Genomic DNA, 19,047 nt, shown 5'->3' with positions numbered 1-19,047 from the left:
CTCTTCAAGTCCGACTCTCTCTGTGGCCCAGGAAGGCAGTGGAGGATGATCCACCCACATGGAAGACTAAGAGGAAGCACCTGGCTCCTGGCTTCAGATCAGCACAGCACGCCAGCTATAGTGGCCATTGGGGGGTGAACCAATGGAAGGAAGACCTTTTTCTCTGTCTCTCTCTCTCTCACAGTCTAACTCTACCTCTCAAAAAAAAAAAAAAGAAAGAAAAGAAAGTTGTTGACTTTTTTTCTCAAAAGTGTTGACATTTGGTTTTTTAAAATGTGTTTTCATTTTCCTAAGGAAGGACCAGGTTGTGCAGTGGCTAACCCTGTAAATGAATGCTTGGATTTAGTTTAAAAGATGCTGGAAGAATGCAAAAGTTTTGTGTCCAGCGAATTCTATTCACCTCCCTAAATGGGAGGCTGTTGCTGCTGTCTTATAAATTACTTCATCATCTTTTGTGAACTCTTACATAGCACATGAGACTGTTTTCTTTGTTGCTACAGCTAGAAGAAAAATGGCATAGGCGTTTTTCTAGTTCAGAAGATGTGATAGACCTTATAATATAACCTACCTACAACTCTGGACATAGAGGAATGAAAAATGAAAAAAAAAAGTATCCATATAATTTTTTTCTGCCAAGAAAAAGAAACCATCTGACATTATGGCATTTTTATTATGTCTTGTAGTTTTTATAAAAGCAAAAAAATGAACTGGATAGTTATAGCTTCCAATAGCTAAAAGAAATTATAGAAGGACCAACATAATGGTGCCATGAGTAAAGCCATAATAAGCAATGGCAGCATCCCATATGGGTGCAGATTTGTGCCCCAGCTTCTCCACTTCCAATCCATCTCTCTGACTGACAATGGACTGAGAAAAGAAAAGAAAAAGGCTCAATTTTTTTGGGCCCCTGTCACTCACATGGGAGACCCAGATGAAGCTCCTGACTCCTGACTTCAATGTATCCCAGCCTGAACTGTTGTAGCCATCTGGAGATAGAACAACATATGGAAGATATCTCTCTATCTCTCTCCACTCTTACTACCTTCTCATATTAACATGATATACTTATCCCAACTAATGTGGTACTATTTACATACTATTTTCTTTTTTAAAGGTTTATTTTAATTTGATAGGTGGATTTACTTAGAGGAAGGGATGGAGAGCCCTTGCATCCATTAGCACACTCCACAAATCAATGAGTGTGGCTGTCACAAGCCAAAGCCAACAGCCCAAAACTCTATCTGGATTCCCACATGAGTGGCAGGGACCCAAACATTAGGTCACATTATGCTACTTTATGAGGTGCAATAGCAGTGACCTGGATTGGAAGTGGAGCAGCTGGGATTTCAACCAACACCCATGTGGGATTTCTTACATTGTAAGCAGTAGCTTAACCCACTGTGTCACAACACTGGCCTTGACACTGATACATCATCAACTAAAGACTAAATTTTATTTGCATTTCCTCAGTTATTACATAATATCCTTTTTTCTGTTCTACTAACTCTAAATTATCATTTTAAAATCAGAATATCAGAATATAAATCTTTGTATTATAATAATACATGGGGTAGGCAGTGTTGTGGTTCTATAGGTTAAGCTGTTGCTTGGAGTGCCAGCATCCCATAACAGCCTAATATAAGTCATGGATGCTCTTCTACTCCAGCTTCCTGATATTCAGGCTCCTTGTAATGCACCTGGAAAGGCAGAGGAAGATGACCCATGTGCCTGGAACCCTATGTGGGAGTCCAGGTGGGGTTCCTGGTTTCTGGCTTCATTCTGGCTCACCCTAGATATTTCAGCCATTTGGGAAATAAAACAGTAGATGGAGATCTCTCTCTCTCTCTCCCTCTGACTCTCTCTCAGTGTACCTTTAAAAATGCTTTTGGCCAGCGCCGCAGCTCAATAGGCTAATCCTCCACCTAGCGGTGCCGGAACACCGGGTTCTAGTCCCAGTCGGGGCGTTGGATTCTGTCCTGGTTGCCCCTCTTCCAGGACAGCTCTCTGCTATGACCCGGGAGTGCAGTGGAGGATGGCCCAAGTGCTTGGGCCCTGTACCCCATGGGAGACCAGCACAGTGCGCCAGCCATGGTGGCCATTGGAGGGTGAACCAATGGCAAAGGAAGACCTTTCTCTCTCTCTCTCTCTGTGCACTCTGCCTGTAAAAAAAAAAAAAAAGCATTACTCCCTTCTTTCTAAACTAGTCCTACTTCCCTGAATAAACTACTCTGAAAAGTTTTTTGCCTTATCATCTGAGACTTCTATATGTATATATACAAAATGAAAAACTGTTATTAAATGATTGTCTGTTTCATTGTAATAAATTTTGAAAGGCATGCATACAAGAAGGTTCTAAAAACATTTGTGTAGTGTGCATTATGAAAAAATTATTGAATTTCAATTTTTACACCAAAATGATGTTACTTTTAACTTCATTTCCCATAAGCCTTTTGAAATGCCTTCATAAGAATATTTATGCATGGGGCTGGCATTGTGGCACAGTGAATTAAGCCAACACCTCTGATGCTGGTATCCCTTACTGGCAACAGTTCACATCCTGGCTGTTCTGCTTCTGCTCCAACTTCCTGCTAATGTGTCTAGGAAAACAGTGAAAGATGGTCAAAGTCATTGGCTCTTACATCAACATGGAGACCTAGATAAAACTTTTGGCTCTTGCTTCAGCCTGGCACTGCATCTATTTGGGGAATGAATCAGCAGATGTAAAAACTCTCTCTGCCTTATGAATGAAATGAAAATAAGTAAATAAAATGAGAAAAAGTGACATATATGCATGCATTTTTTGCTTTACAAAGGGGCATTTTTCCTGTGCTTTATTTTATGTATAAGCACCCTATCTCTAAATCACTTTTCAGACCACAACATATTTTGTATTTGATTGTACAGATACACCATAATGTATTTTACCAATTCCCTATCAGTATACAATTAGGTTGCTTGCTTTATTTCCATAATAAACAATATTACAAATAACTTACATAGTCTTTGTGCATTAGATGAAATTTATGTAAAGTAAAATCCTCAGTTGCATCCAACCAAGGGACATTTGCATTTTGTAGAGATCTATCAAATTATCCTCCAAAAAGTCTCCTCTGCATTACACTCCTACCAATGAGTGCTAGAGATTGTTTCCCCACACCTTCAACAAGTATGCATGATCACAGCCAGAATTCATTTAGATGCTTCCAATTTCCCATTTTGCCCTACTTCTATCTTCAAGTTTTCTTTTCTTCTTTTCACTTCTCTGTGACAATTGTCCTGCACTTATTATTTTTATACTTGCCCTATATTGTCCTCCCTCACACCTACAACCTCATTTTCCTGGTCTGAAACTTGCATTATAACTTCCCTGCAGTTCAGCACAACTGAACAGAAAACAGATGCTCTACCATTGGTCTCCCAATTTGTCAGTCTCCTGAACCAACAGAGAATGATAATCAAGAAACATGGAAATAGTTAATTTGGGTTACATTATAAGAAATAAATCCCTGGGCCAGAGCTGTGGCTCACTTGGTTAATCCTCCACCTGCGGCACCAACATCCCAAAAGGGTGCTGGATTCTAGTCCTTGTTGCTCCTCTTCCCGTCCAGGTCTCTGTAGCTCAGGAAAGCAGTGGAGGAAGTCCTGGTTGCTTCTCTTCCAGTCCAGCTCTCTGACCCAGGAAGGCAGTGGAGGATGGCCCCTTGCACCCTCATGGTACACCAGGTGGAAGCACCTGGCTCCTGGTTTTGCATCAGTGTAGCTCTGGCCGTAGTGGCCACTTTGGGGGTGAACCAATGGTAGGAAGAACTTTCTCTCTCTCTCTCTCTCTCTCTCTCTCTCTCTCTCTCTCTCTCACAAACTCTATCTGTCAAATAAAAACAAAGAAATTCCTATTTGTATAGCCATGAGGAAAAGTCTTCTAGAAGAATTCTATATTGACTGTTAAACTGAAATCTAGGCCCAACATAGTGAGTAAAGCAGATGATATGATTCTTTACTTAGGGGACCCAAAGAACTCTACTAAGAGACTAATGGAACTCATAGAAGATTTTGGCAAAGTAGCAGGGTATAAAATCAATGCACAAAAATCAACAGCCTTTCTATACACAAGCAATGCCACAGCTGAGGAAGAACTGCTAAGATCAATCCCATTCACAATAGCTACAAAAACAAATACCTTGGAATAAATTTAACCAAGGACGTTAAAGATCTCTACGATGAAAATTACAAAACCTTAAAGAAAGAAATAGAAGAGGATACTAAGAAATAGAAAAATCTTCCATGCTCATGGATTATAAGAATATCATCAAAATGTCCATTCTCCCAAAAGCAATATATATAGATTCAATGCAATACCAAGCAAGATACCAAAGACCTTCTTCTCAGATCTGGAATAATTGTGCAGAAGTTCATATGGAGACACAGGAGAACTCAAATAGCTAAAGCAATCTTATACAACAAAAACAAAGCTGGAGGCATCACAATACCAGATTGCAGGACATACTACTGGGCAGTTGTAATCAAAACAGCATGGTACTGGTACAGAAACAGATGGATAAACCAATGGAACAGAATTAAAACACCAAAAATCAATCCAAACATCTACAGCCAACTTATATTTGACCAAGGATCCAAAACCAATCGCTGGAGTAAGGACAGTCTATTCAATAAATGGTGCTGTGAAAACTGGATTTCCACGTGCAGAATCATGAAGAAAGACCCCTACCTTTCACCTTACAGAAAAATCCACTAAACATGGATTAAAGACTTGAATCTACGACCTGACACCATCAAATTATTAGAGAGCATTGAAAAAACCCTCCAAGATATAGGTACTGGCAATGACTTCTTGGAAAACACCCCAGAAGCACAGGCAGTCAAAGCCAAAATTAACATTTGGGATTGCATCAAATTGAGAAATTTCTGTACTGCAAAAGAAACAGGAGTGAAGGGACAACCTACAGAATGGGAAAACATATTTGCAAACTATGCAACAGATAAAGGGTTAATAACCAGAATCTACAAAGACATCAAGAAACTCCACAAAAACAAAACAAACAACCCACTTAAGAGATGGGCCAAGGAACTCAATAGACATTTTTCAAAGGAGGAAATCCAAATGGCCAACAGGCACATGAAAAAATGTTCAAGATCACTAGCAACCAGGGAAATGCAAATCAAAACCACAATGAGGTTTCACCTCACCCCGGTTAGAATGGCTCACATGCAGAAATCTACCAACAATAGGAGAGGATGTGGGGAAAGGAGAACATGTGCTGGAGAGGATGTGGGGAAAAAGGGACACTAGCCCACTTTTGGTGGGAATGCAAATTGGTTAATCCACTGTGGAAGTCAGTCTGGAGATTCCTGAGAAACCTGAATATAACCCTACCGTTCAACCCAGCCATCCCACTCCTTGGAATTTACCCAAAGGAATTTAAATTGGCAAACAAACAAGCTGTCTGAACATTAATGTTTATTTCAGCTCAATTCACAATAGCTAAGACCTAGAACCAACCCAAATGCCCATCAACGGTAGACTGGATAAAGAAATTATGGGACATATAGTCTATAAAATACTATACAGCAGTCAAAAACAAAGAAACCAGGTCATTTGCAACAAGATGGTGATATTTGGAAAACATCATGCTGAGTGAATTAAGCCAGTCCCAAAGGGACAAATATCATATGTTCTCCCCGATCAGCGACAACTAACTGAGCACCAAAGGGGAAACTTGTTGAAGTGAAATGGACACTATGAGAAAACAGTGACTTGATCAGCTCTTTTCCTGATGGTTGATGTACAATGTAATACTGTATCCATTTTAGTAATTTTTGTTCTATTACCATTGAACTCTGTAATTAACACACAATTATTCTTAGGTGTTTGAATTTTAACTGAAAAGTGATCCCTGTTAGGATTTTGGAAAACATTATGTTGAGTGAAATAAGCCAATCCCAAAGGGACACATATCACTTGTTCTCCCTGATAGGTGACAACTGACTGAGCACCAAAAAGGGAACCTGTTAAAGTGAAATGAACACTAGGAGAAACTTTGACTTGATTAGCCTTGGCCCTGACTGTTGATGAGCAACTTAATATGTTATCCCTCTTAGTATTTTTTTTTTATTTGTTCCACTTCATACTTTTGGTTGAATACTGTAATCATTACACAATTCTTCTTAAGTGCTGAAACTTAACTGAAAAGTGATTGCTGTTAAATACAAGAGTGGGGATAAGAGAGGGAAGAGATGTGCAGTTCGGAACAGGCTCAAGCTGAGTTACCTCAAACAGTAGAGTTAGAAACATGCCAGGGGATTCCAATTCAATCCCATCAAGGTGGCATGTACCAATGCCATCTCACTAGTCCCAGTGATCAATTTCTGTTCAAAAGTGATCATAATGATAGGACTAAGAACCAAAGGGAGCACATAAACAAGACTAGTGTCTGCAAATACTAGCTGATAGAATAGAAAAGGGAGAGAACGATCCAACATGGGAAGCAAGATACACAGCAGACCCATAGAATGGCAGATATCCTAAACAGCTCTCTGGCCTCAGAATCAGCCCTTAAGGCATTCAGATCTGGCTGAAAAGCCCATGAGAGTATTTCAGGCATGGAAAGCCATGACACTCTGGGAAAAAAAAAAAAAAAAAAACTAAATGAAAGATCTCTGCGAGTAAGATCCCAGTGAAAAGAACAGGTCATCAAAGAAGGAGGTACCTTTCTCTGAAGGGAGGAGAGAACTTCCACTTTGACCATGGCCTTGTCTAAATATGATCAGAATCGGTGAACTCAGGGGGCTTCCATAGCCTTGGCAGCTCATGACAAGAGCCTACGGTGATTACTGAGGCCATAAACAAGAGTGTCAATTGTTAAGTCAACAACAGGAGTCACTGTGCACTTACCTCTCATATAGGATCTTTGTCCTTAGTGTGCTGTACATTTTGATTTAATGCTATAACTAGTACTCAAACAGTATTTTTCACTTTATGTTTCTGTATGGGAGCAAACTGTTGAAATCTTTACTTAATGTATGCTAAACTGATCTTCTGTATATAAAGAGAATTGAAAATGAATCATGATGTGAATGAAAAGGGAGAGGGAGTGGAAAAGGGGAAAAAAAGACACAAGGAAAAACACATGCTTTTTTGATGTTTTTAAAAAATTATTTGTTTATTTGAAAGATGTAGTTACAGACAGAGGTAGACACACAGAGAGTTCTTCTATTTGCTAGTTCACTTCTCATAATGGCCACAATGGCTGGAGCTGAACCGATTTAAAGCCAGGAGTCAGAAATGTCCTCCAGGTCTCCCATGAGGGTTCAAGGGTACAATGACTTGGGCCAATCTCCACTGCTTTCCCACACACACAAGCAGGGAACTGGGTTGGAAATGGGGTGAATGGAGCCAGAACAAGCACCCCTATGTGATGCCACATTGCAGGCAGGGACTTTAACTTGTTACACACAGATCCAGCCCCTTCAATTTTTATTTATTTAATTTTTATTTCATTTGAAAGTCAGAGACAGAGAGGGAAAAGTAGAAGGATTTCTTTCATTTGCTGGTACATCCACAAATGCTCACAACAGCTGGGCATGTGCCAGCCTGAAGCCAGCATCCTGGAACTCCATCCAGGCCTGGGAAAGTTCAACTGATTCTGAAGATACACAGTTCTCAGTGATGCCTGCCTTTATAAAGAATGTCTCAATACAAAATAACATCAACTGCTCAGGGCTTTTGGGACTTGAAAGAAAACTCTCAAATATATCGAAGTTGAGAGTAAAACATTCCAGAGGCTGCTGTCAGCCCACAGGTTTCAAGAGTCTATCTCAGGGTAGCGCCATGGCTCACTAGGCTAATCCTCCACCTTGCAGAGCTGGCACACTGGGTTCTAGTCCCAGTTGGGGTGCAGGATTCTGTCCTGGTTGCCCCTCTTCCAGGCCAGCTCTCTGCTGTGGCCAGGGAGTGCAGTGAAGGATGGCCCAAGTACTTGGGCCCTGCACCCCATGGGAGACCAGGAGAAGTACCTGGCTCTTGCCATTGGATCAGCATGGTGCACCGGCTGCAGTGTGCCAGCCATGGCAGCCATTGGAGGCTGAACCAATGGCAAAGGAAGACCTTTCTCTCTCTCTCTCTCTCTCACTGTCCACTCTGCCTGTCAAAAAAAGAAAAGAGTATCTCTGGTGAACAAGAAAACAGAGTCAGTCATGGGCAGTTCTGGGCCCCCTTGAACCTCAGATGATCACTGATGTCATACATGAGTGTTAACTGAAAAATTAAAAAGTACTGTATACTAACTTCCAATGCAGGTTCTCTATTCTCAAAGAGTTCTATTATAACTGTCTATGTGCTCTCAAAAGATGTATCATTCTTGGGTGCTTTGTTAAAGTTAACTTCAAAATGCAATGACATTGAACAGCCCTTGTGTTTTTTGTATTTTTTGTTTTGTTTTTTGATTTTTTTACTGTGCAAATTGTTGAACTCTTTACTTAATATAAAGTTGGTCTTCTATGTATAAATGAATTGAAAATGGATCTAAGAGGGGAATAGGACTGGGAATGGAAGAGGGAGGAGGATGGGTGGGAGAGTCAGTAGAAGGGTGGGTTATGGTGGGAAGAATCACTATATTCCTAACATTGTACTTATGAAATGCATGAAGTCTGTATTCCTTAAATAAAAGATTCTTTGAGGGCTGGTGCTGTGGCATAGTAGGTAAAGCTGCCACTTGCAATGTGTGCCAGTTTGAGATTTATTTCTTTGAAAGTTGGCATAACAGAGAGAGGAGGAAAGACAGAAAAGTGACAGTGTTGTAGCCTAGCAGGTAAAGCTACCACCTGCAATGCTGGTATCCCACATAGGCACCTGTTGGATGTTCCAGCTGCTCCATTTCTGATCCAGCATCCTGATAATGGCCTTGGAACAACAGAAGATGATCCAAGTAGTTGGACATTTGTCATACACATGTGAAGCATGGATGAAGCTCTTGGCTCCTGGTGTAGGCCTAGCCATGGCTGGACCCAGCTCTGGCTATTGAAGAAATCTGGAGAGTGAACCAGTGGATGGAAGATCTCTCTCTGCTCTCTATCTCTCCCTCCCCCTCTCTCTCTCCTCTCTCTCTCTTTCTCTCTCCCTCTCTCTCTCTCTGTAACTCTGCCATGCAAATGAATAAATGTATCTTGACACAGAGAGACAGACAGAGAAAGAAAGAGGGAATCTTCCATCTGTTACTTCATACCCTAGATGGGCACAACAGCCACGGCTTAGGCAGGCATAAATCAGGAGCCAAGGAATTTATCCAGGTCTCCCACATGGGTGGCAGGGACTAAAAACTTCAGCCATCCTCTGTTGTTTTTCCCAGGGCATTAGCAGGGAACTGGATCATAAGTGGAGCAACAGGGACATGAATCATCACCCAGCCCTGTCCATTGTGGCCATTTGAGAGGTGATTCAGCTGATTCAAGATCCTTATCCTTCTGTCTCTTCTTCTTTCTCCATAAGTTTACCTTTAAAATAAAACTTTTAAATATTACCAAAAAAAGTAAAGAGTGAAAGAGGAGCTACACCCATATAAATGAGCAAGGCTACAGTTGTGCTGTCCCAACAGCCTTCTACCTTAAATAGGAAGTCTCCAGCTTACAGACACTGACATAAAAGACTTCACAACATATTTCAAAATAAAAGATGAAAGGTTTAGAAGGCAGGTTGGTTTTATCATGACTTTTATTGAGAAATTACACAGAGTTTAGGCAGATGTTTTAGTGCAGCCAAGTTAATCCAATGCAAAGTTCAACAAGACAGCCTGAGGAAGATGTGCTGACAGGGGAGAGAGCTTTAATGTCTCCATCACTCTTAGCAGCATCATAAAGAGAAGGAAAAAAGTGTACCCAAGTCTGTGGATGATAACATTAAAATTCCAGAGAGGGGTGAGAAAAGCTCAGATATGTTTTCACTAAAATTCCAGAGAAGGGTGAGAGAAGCTCAGATATGTTTTCATTAAAATTCCAGAGAGGGGTGAGAAAAGCTTAGATATGTTTTCATTAGAAAATAAAATGAACTAAATCTCAGAACATAATGGGGCAGAAAATCACTATCAATTCATCAATTCTCACTAGGATTCAGGAAAACTGCGGTGTCTACCCACAGCCCAAATGTCTCAAAACGCATTTTTTGGTTAAATTCATGTAAAGGATTGAAGGACTTGGTTCTCTGAATCTACAAGTGCCAAATAAAGATTCACTTCCCAACATGGGCAGGTATAGCCCAATCAGGCACTCAGAGAACCTGAGAAAAGCTTTTCCACAAGAAGGAACATGAAATATAAAGCAGTCATACAGGACAGCTACATCTACTTCTCAGTGAAAACCCCAGAATATGCATCCAGCAAATGTGTTAAGTCCCAAGAGAAATCAGCTTTGCAGTCTTACAGTCACAAGGAAAACATAGCCACTTGAAATGCTTTATGGTGACTAATAACTTTGTCCTTCTCTGATAAATAGCCTGATGTGGACAGGCCTGAGTTATAAAACACAAACACTATCTACAGGATATGAATCACTATAAAAGCTATAAAATAATACCACGACCAGAAAAACATAATGAGAAAAGCAATGTAATGAGAGAAGGATGAGTTTCTTCAGCCCTTCTCCTCCACCAAATTCCCAAGGAACCCTCCCCTGCTAATATAGTGGCATTCACTCCACTGCCAATGGGCTGGAAGGCAGAACAAGTTGTCCACTCTGAAGGCAGCCAATGTGAGTTCATTAAAGTCTCTTTCAATGGTCAGTGTCACACAAGAAGCAGTCTTACCAAGCAGAAAGGCCAAGTGGCATATAGGATCAATGGAGTGATTATTCCTGGGCAATCATCCCCTTTGCAGACCAGCAGAAACAACAAAGAGAAAAGGGGAAGAAGAAAGTCAGGAGGGAAAAAAATGGAAACAAGTGGTGGAGACTCCAACTTCCTGGCTTTCAGATGCTCAGACAAGAGCCACCACATGCTTTATGAGCCACTTGGCAGCAGCTGCACACCATGGTAACTCAGAAAAATCGACAGCTTCCTGTGGTCTATACTTAGCTGACTTTGGTCTGTACACATTCCAGTTGAAATACACCTGAGTCAAGCAAAGAAAAAGACTTATAAAAACCTCCAAATACAATATGCCCTTGGAAATGAACTTTGTAAAGCCAAATCACACAGGAGTAGGTAGGAATCTATATTTTCAAGAAGCATCACTCATGGCAGACCTATTTAGAGATCAGTTTTGAGCTATGCACTTCCCCCACAGATGCATCTTCTCTTCAACTCCCCCAAAGAGGACCAGACACTGAAGAATGCCCATGTCATGCACATCTATAAAAGAACATCTGCACATATGAGCTGTTACAAATTGTACACATGGATACATCATGCACAGTAGCCATACATATACATCTCAACATGCCATTTAAAACCATTTCTAAGAAAAGCTTTCCATGATCCAAGAGCAGCAACATTATTTTTGATGCATATGCCTCATTCATAACACGAGATTCCCATTTCTGTTTTCAGAGAAAGAATAAAGTCATTTTTTCCAGAATCATAATTGGTGTCTTTGGTATGTGCTGTCTAGAAGTGTCTGTCTTTCACAAGATGGTAAATTGTTATTCATTCACTGTTAAACATATTTGTAAACTGCCTTAGATTTGGTGTTATAATTTTGCAGGAGTAGGAATGTTCTTTCTCTCAAGACCATTTACATATTTATTTCATTCACGGACCATACAAAGCTAGCAACTAAAAATCAGCATGTTGTAGATTATCCATCCCCACCTGCACTTACCTTGGGAGAACCAGAACAAATGATTCCATGGACCTAATATGGCCCACAAGCTGGATTCCTCCACTCTTGATTTAGAGCAAAATGCTGACTGAAGTTATGATTTCTTTTACATTGCTTATTGATCCAGTCAGAACTGATGTTCCATCAGGACCCCTGGAACCAACAGGAGTTAGAAGAAATATCTTTGTATTTTCCTTGTGACTTTAGATTGTGCATTTTCATAGCCACTGATTCCACTTCAAGATATCTATTGATAGGCTAGCATTATGGCACACTGGGTTAAGGTACCACCTGCAATGCCAGCATCCCATATGAGTACAGGTTAAGTGCCAGCTGCTCCACTCCCAATCCACTTCCCTATCAATATGCCTGAGTAATGCAGCAGAAGATGGTCCAACACTTGGGTCCCAGGCACCCATATCAGAATACCAAATGAAGTTGCAGGTTTATGGCTTCAGTTTGACCCTGCTCTGGGATTGCAGCCATTTAGAGAGTGAAACCTCTCTCTCTCTCTCTCTCTCTCTCTCTCTCTCTCTCTCTCTCTCTCTCTCTCTTTCTCTCTCTGTCACTTTCTCTGTGTGTACTACTTTGCCTTTCAAATATAGAAAATAAATTTTAAAAATATTTTAAATGGGAGATGGGAGAAAGTTTATTTATCAAAGCAAGAATTATGTAAGAAGACTACTAAGACTCATTAACTTCAAATATATATATATACATATACACATTAGCTTCAAATATATACATATAATATATATTAACTTCAAAAATATTCACTAAATAGAAATTTAATGAAACTCAAATAATAACGAAAGAATTATCTACTACAAATTATATTCTTTACATTGAGTGTCATTTCAGAAAAAAAATTACCCCTCTTTGAATAGAACCCCACCTGGGGCTGGCATAGTGGGTTAAGCAGACTCTTATAGTGCCGGCATCCTCTGTGGGTACTGGTTTGAAGCCTGGCTGCTCAATTTTCAATCCACATCCCTGCTAATGCACAAGGAAAAGCAACAGAAAATGGCCTGAGTGCTTGGGCCCTTGCACTGAAGCGGGACACCAGGAAGAGGCTTCTAGCTCTTAGTTTCTACCTGGCTGAAATTTTAAAATAACTTACCAAAAACTTATAGCAGTGTACAATGATGTGCCAGACAGCCAGGTAAGCCTGACAAGTCTAGGAATCCTATTCTTTGATGTTTCAACATAGCTGCTCAGAAAGTGGTCTTACAGTTTTCATGGGTCTGAAGCAGTGTTTCCTAGCAGAAATACAAAACTTCTTGTCCATTCACAAACTGTCAGAGTGGCAACACCACTCTGACAGAACGTGTGACTCACAGTTATACATGTGAAAAATCCATTATACTGAAAGTCATAGTTTTCAAGGCCACATCATCTACTCCATTATGGGGACAAATCTTTGAAGGGGAGGGGCTATATTTTCATTTTTGCTTTACTTTCTTACCGCTCCTCACACTAACAACTTGTATAGAGGCTTCCACAAATCACAGTAATTATGAAAATCTATTAACTTCTATCCTCTCACACCAAAAATGTCATGGGCTTAAACACAGAACCCAATATAAGACAAATAATTGGCCCTCTTAGTTACAATAGTATGTACTGTAAGATAATCAACTTGAAGCATTGAGTGGCTGTAAAAAACTGGGCAGAATGATAATATTACATTCTGGGACCAGTGCTGTGACCTAGTGAGTAAAGCTGCAGTCTGCAGTGCCAGCATCCCATATGGAAACTAGTTCAAGTCTCGGCTACTTCACCTCTAATCCAACTCTCTATGGCCTGGGAAAGCAGTGGAAGATGGCCCAAGTTCTTAGGCCTCTGCACCCATATGGGAGGTGAGGAAGATTTTCCTGGGTTTAGATTGGCCCACCTCCAGCCACTGTGGCCAACTGGGGAGTTAAACCAATGGATGGAAGCACTCTCTTTCTCTAGCTTGCCTCTCTGTAACCCTGCTTTTCAAATAAATAAATAAATAAATCTTTTAAAAAATTTACTTTTCTGTATGTATGTTTTTAGAGTTCTCCACTTTATGCAAATCCAGATTAAAATAGCTATAGTTATTGAACAATTCAGCATACTTGCATTAACTTCACGTCTCACTTTGCAAAGGTATCAGTAGCAGGTGATAACAGTTGGCATCCTTGCTAACAGGAGAATTTAAGACAGAAACTACAAAGCAGCTAAATAAATCATCAGCTACCTTACCATGGCCTCAAATCCCAGAGTGAGACCTAAAGGCCAGAGATGCAGAGGCAAAGTAGGAGAGGGTTGCAGGCTGCAGGTGTTCTTGAAAACTGCCTGGGGTTGCACATGCAGAGCAATCCACATGGTGAATGCCAGAGATGGAGTAGCATGGCCTCTAAAGTCAAACTGAATGAACTTCCCTCTGTCCCCTACTCAGAGTCACAAGGGCAGGTACACACACACACATGTCCATAGGAATATGGAACACGTCCAGGCACCTGGAGACTCTGGGAAATGGAGCCCAGGTCATGGCATTCCTATAGAGCCCAGCTGGCCCTCCCCAAGGGCTGCAGTCTGGGGACAGTGGAGACCGGTGGGAAACCAGGGCGCATTTACATTTGTTCCTCCTTCCCTTCCTTCCCACCCCAAAATCTCAAGAATCAGTTGGTGTTCTTGGTTTCCTGAATGAAAAGCACTAACATTCACAGCTGCTAACTGATCCCCAAACCCTGGCTCCTACATAAATTCTGTCTTCAAGAAAATTCTTGCTTGTTATTTTGCTCTTGGAAGGCTTCCATCAAATAATAATAAATGGCTTTAAATGCAATTTAACTTTTATCAGGGGTGTACAGAGCATAAGTTGGCATTCAGATTTGAGAGTACAGTTTTTTTAAAAGTTCCCATCTCTCTCTCTCTCTCTTTTTTTATATGATAGGGTTACAGACAGTGAGAGAGACAGAGATAAAGTTTTCCTTTGATTGGTTCACTCCCCAAATGGCCACCATGGCCAGCGCTGTGCAGATGTGAAGCCAGGAGCCAGGTGCTTCTTCCTGGTCTCCCATGTGGGTGCAGGGGCCCAAGCACCTGGGTCATCCTCGACTGCCCTCAAGCTGGACTGGAAGAGGAGCAACCGGGACCAGAACTGGCACCCACATGGGATGCCAGTACCGCAGGTGGAACACCAACCACGTGAGCCACAGTGAAGGCCCCAGGAGTACGATTTTTATTTGTGTTTTACTAGTGTTTATATTGCTTTTCAAATAATCATACCCCATAATTTAATTCACAATTACAGAAGGATAAAAAGGGGAACATTGCTGAGTATTTCCTAGGAGCCATGTTAAGGGACTAAAAGTCTTACATCATATCACCTTTTTAAATTATATTTGAGGTATACAAATTCCATTATTTTAATATGTATAGATTTAGAAATTAGTAACACTTCCTACTCTGTCCTTCCTATTGCCCATGCTACCACCCTACTTCCTCCTCCCTCGTCTATCTCCACTCTCAATTTTTATAAAGATCGATTTTCAGTTTACTTATATTCATAAGATTAACCCTACAATAAGTAAAATGCTCAAACAAATTGTATAAAGAAAAAAAAAAAACACTGATTGCCAATAGTAGAGACAATAGCTGTAAATAATCATTGATTCTCAAAATGTTAACTTCATTTCAGTACATTAAATTTTTAGTACTCTATTAATTAAATCTTGAGTTTATTATGGAGATAGTTTTTTTTTTTGACAGGCAGAGTGGACAGTGAGAGTAAAAGAGACAGAGAAAAAGGTCTTTCTTTTGCCATTGGTTCACCTTCCAATGGCCGCCGCTGCTGGCACACCATGCTGATCCTAAACCAGAAGCCAGGTGCTTCTTCTGGACTCCCATGGGGTGCAGGGCACAAGCACTTGGGCCATCCTCCACTGCACTCCTTGGCCACAGCAGAGAGCTGGCCTGGAAGAGGGGCAATTGGGACAGAATCTGGCACGCTGACCGTGACTAGAACCTGGTGTGCCAGCACTACAAGGTGGAGGATTAGCCTAGTGAGCCATGGAGCTGGTCATGGAGATAGTATTGTCAGGAGTTTACAAAGAGAAAACTGAGGTGAAAAGTCTTTAGTAATTTTCCCATGGAAATATCATTAGCTTGAAGTCCAACCAAAATCTTATACTGGTTTAAGAAATCATTCTTTTGTCTTTGTCTCAGTTTCAAGAATCTCAGATTTCTCATCTGGAAAAGAAATGAGAAAGAGAAAGAGCACCAACAATAATAATCTACACTGTAGAGAACCACACAGGATTACACTTTTTCTAAAAAGGGAAGGAGATTCAAAATTGCCATTATTCCAATGTCATTTTTCTTATGTTTAATATCAAGATTATTGGTTGAACTCTGTAATTAACACACAATTTTTCTTAGGTGTTTAAATTTTAACTGAAAAGTGATCCCTCTTAGGAATCTGGAAAGCATTATGCTAGTGAAATAAACCAGTCCCAAAGGGACAAATACCATATGTTCTCCCTGATCGGTGACAACTAACTGAGCACCAAAAAAGGAATCTGTTAAAGTGAAATGAACACTATGAGAAACTTTGACTTGATCAGCATATCCCTGACTGTTAATGAACAACTTAATACATTATCCCTCTTAGTATTTTTTTTTGTTTATTTGTTCTACTTAATACTTTTGGTTGAATACTGTAATCAATACACAGTTACTCTCAAGTGTTGAAACTTAACTGAAAAGTGATTGCTGTTAAATATAAGAGTGGGAATAAGAGAGAGAAGAGATGTGCAATTTGGGACATGCTCAAGCTGACTTACCTCAAACAGTAGAGTTAGAAACATGCCAGGGGATTCCAATTCAATCCCATCAAGGTGGCATGTACCAATGCCATCTCACCAGTCCCAGTGGTCAATTTCTGTTCACAGTTGATCATAATAATAGGACTAAGAGCCAAAGGGAGCTCATAAACAAGACTAGTGTCTGCAAATGCTAGCTGATAGAATCAAAAAGGGAGAGAATGATCCAACATGGGAAGCAAGATACACAGCAGACCCATAGAATGGCAGATGTCCTAAACAGCATTCTGGCCTAAAAATCAGCCCTTAAGGCACGCAGATTTGGCTGAAAAGCCCATGAGAGTATTTCAGGCATGGAAAGCCAAAACACTCTGACAAAACACACACACACACACACACACACACACACATACACACACAAAAAAAAAAACAGAAAAAAACAAACAAACAAACAAAAACCCTACATGAAAGATCTCCATGAGTAAGATCCCAGTGAAAAGAACAGGTCATCAAAGAAGGAGGTACCTTTCTCTGAAGGGAGGAGAGAACTTCCACTTTGACTATGACCTTGTCTAAATATGATCAGAGTTGGTGAACTCAGGGGGCTTCCATAGCCTTGGCAACTCATGACAAGAGCCTACGGTGATTACTGAGGCCATAAACAAGAGTGTCAATTGTTAAGTCAACAACAGGAGTCACTGTGCACTTACGCCTCATGTAGGATCTCTGTCCTTAATGTGCTGTACATTGTGATTTAATGCTATAACTAGTACTCAAACAGTATTTTTCACTTTGTGTTTTGATCTGGGTGCAAACTGTTGAAATCTTTACTTAATATATGCTAAACTGATCTGGATATAAAGAGAATTGAAAATGAATCTTGATGTGAATGGAAGGGGGGAGGGAGAGGGGAAAGGGGAAGGTTGCGGGTGGGAGGGAAGTTATGAGGGGGGGAAGCCATTGTAATCCACAATCTGTACTTTGGAAATTTATATTAATTAAATAAAAGTTAAAAAAAAGAAAAAAAGAAAAAAAGATAGCATATAAATATTATTTGCCCTTGGGTATATGTGTTTTGTTTGTACTTTAAATAGAAACGCAAATGGATAAGTGGATGAGTTGGAATTCTATGATTACTTCTGTCAATTATAGTTCATGGGATTAGAGTTGTTGGATTAGGAATGCTTAAATTTTTAACTGTTCACTTCACACTAGTATTTGCTATATCAGGCAATATTCTTTGGGTAGATTTCTCTATGAATTAGCAATAAATCACATTTGAACCATTACTATAATGGAGCCATCAGCAAAAGCTACTACAAAGGAATAAACCTGAGCTGAAGTTTGAGGAAATGATGATAATTTACCAGGTGAACAATGGAGGTGCACAGAAGAGGGAGATCACTTGACAAGGTGTAGAGTTGGGAAAGACAACCTAACATTTGGGACAACAGCAAGAATTGATTGTAGTCCTTTTTTCTGCCAGATTTTCTAACCTGTTAAATGGGAAGCCTTGCTGTTCTGGTATTGTTTCACAAGAGGCTTTGAGCTATCAATGTTTTCATCCAAGGCTTAAGATTGATTTCCTTTTTGCAAAAGACACATCTAACCTCAAAAGAAAACTGGCAGTGGATGTATATCTTTATCCCCATGGTTGATAGGGGAATCAATCAAGCAAGAAAATTGGACCATCAAACACGGTGGAGGGAGATCAAGCACCCTGGAGGTGAGTGCCTCTGACCCTTCATTTCCTCATGTGCAAAATTGAAACACTGTTACACATTGTGCATATTGGGGAGGATTATTTGAGATGAAATATGTAAATCACCAATACAGAGCTGCCATAAACTGCTTTACAGGAGCTTTTCAGAAAATGGAATTTTCCTTTCCTCTTTGTCATATATTAACAATATTGGCCAGCGCTGCGGCTCAACAGGCTAATCCTCCACCTGCTGCACTGGCACACTGGGTTCTAGTCCCAGTCAGGGCACCAGATTCTGTCCCGGTTGCCCCTCTTCCAGGCCAGCTCTCTGCTGTGGCCAGGGAGTGCAGTGGAGGATGGCCCAAGTGCTTGGGCCCTGCACCCCATGGGAGACCAGGATAAGCACCTGGCTCCTGGTTTCGGATCAGTGCAGTGTGCTGGCCACAGTGCGCTGGCTGCAGCGGCCATTGGAGGGTGAACCAATGGAAAAGAAGACCTTTCTCCTTGTCTCTTCTCACTGTCCACTCTGCCTGTCAAAAAGAAAAACAATATTAATGCCCCTTTATTGGGCATCTGCCATTGTGCAAAAATATTTCATACATTGCATGGTTGAACCCCAAAGACACATGTATTATTAACATTATTAGAAAAAGTATGCACAGTATTCAGGACTTTTATCTAATAAAATTGTCTTAACAGCTAGATATATGGTACTCAGATATAGATATTC

The sequence above is a fragment of the Oryctolagus cuniculus genome, chromosome Y, assembly GCF_051225735.1.
Source record: "Oryctolagus cuniculus isolate XC-2025 breed Fujian yellow rabbit chromosome Y, ASM5122573v1, whole genome shotgun sequence".
Taxonomy (NCBI): Eukaryota; Metazoa; Chordata; class Mammalia; order Lagomorpha; family Leporidae; genus Oryctolagus; species Oryctolagus cuniculus.
The sequence above is the reverse complement of the archived record's forward strand: the minus strand, read 5'-3'. Positions refer to the sequence as shown.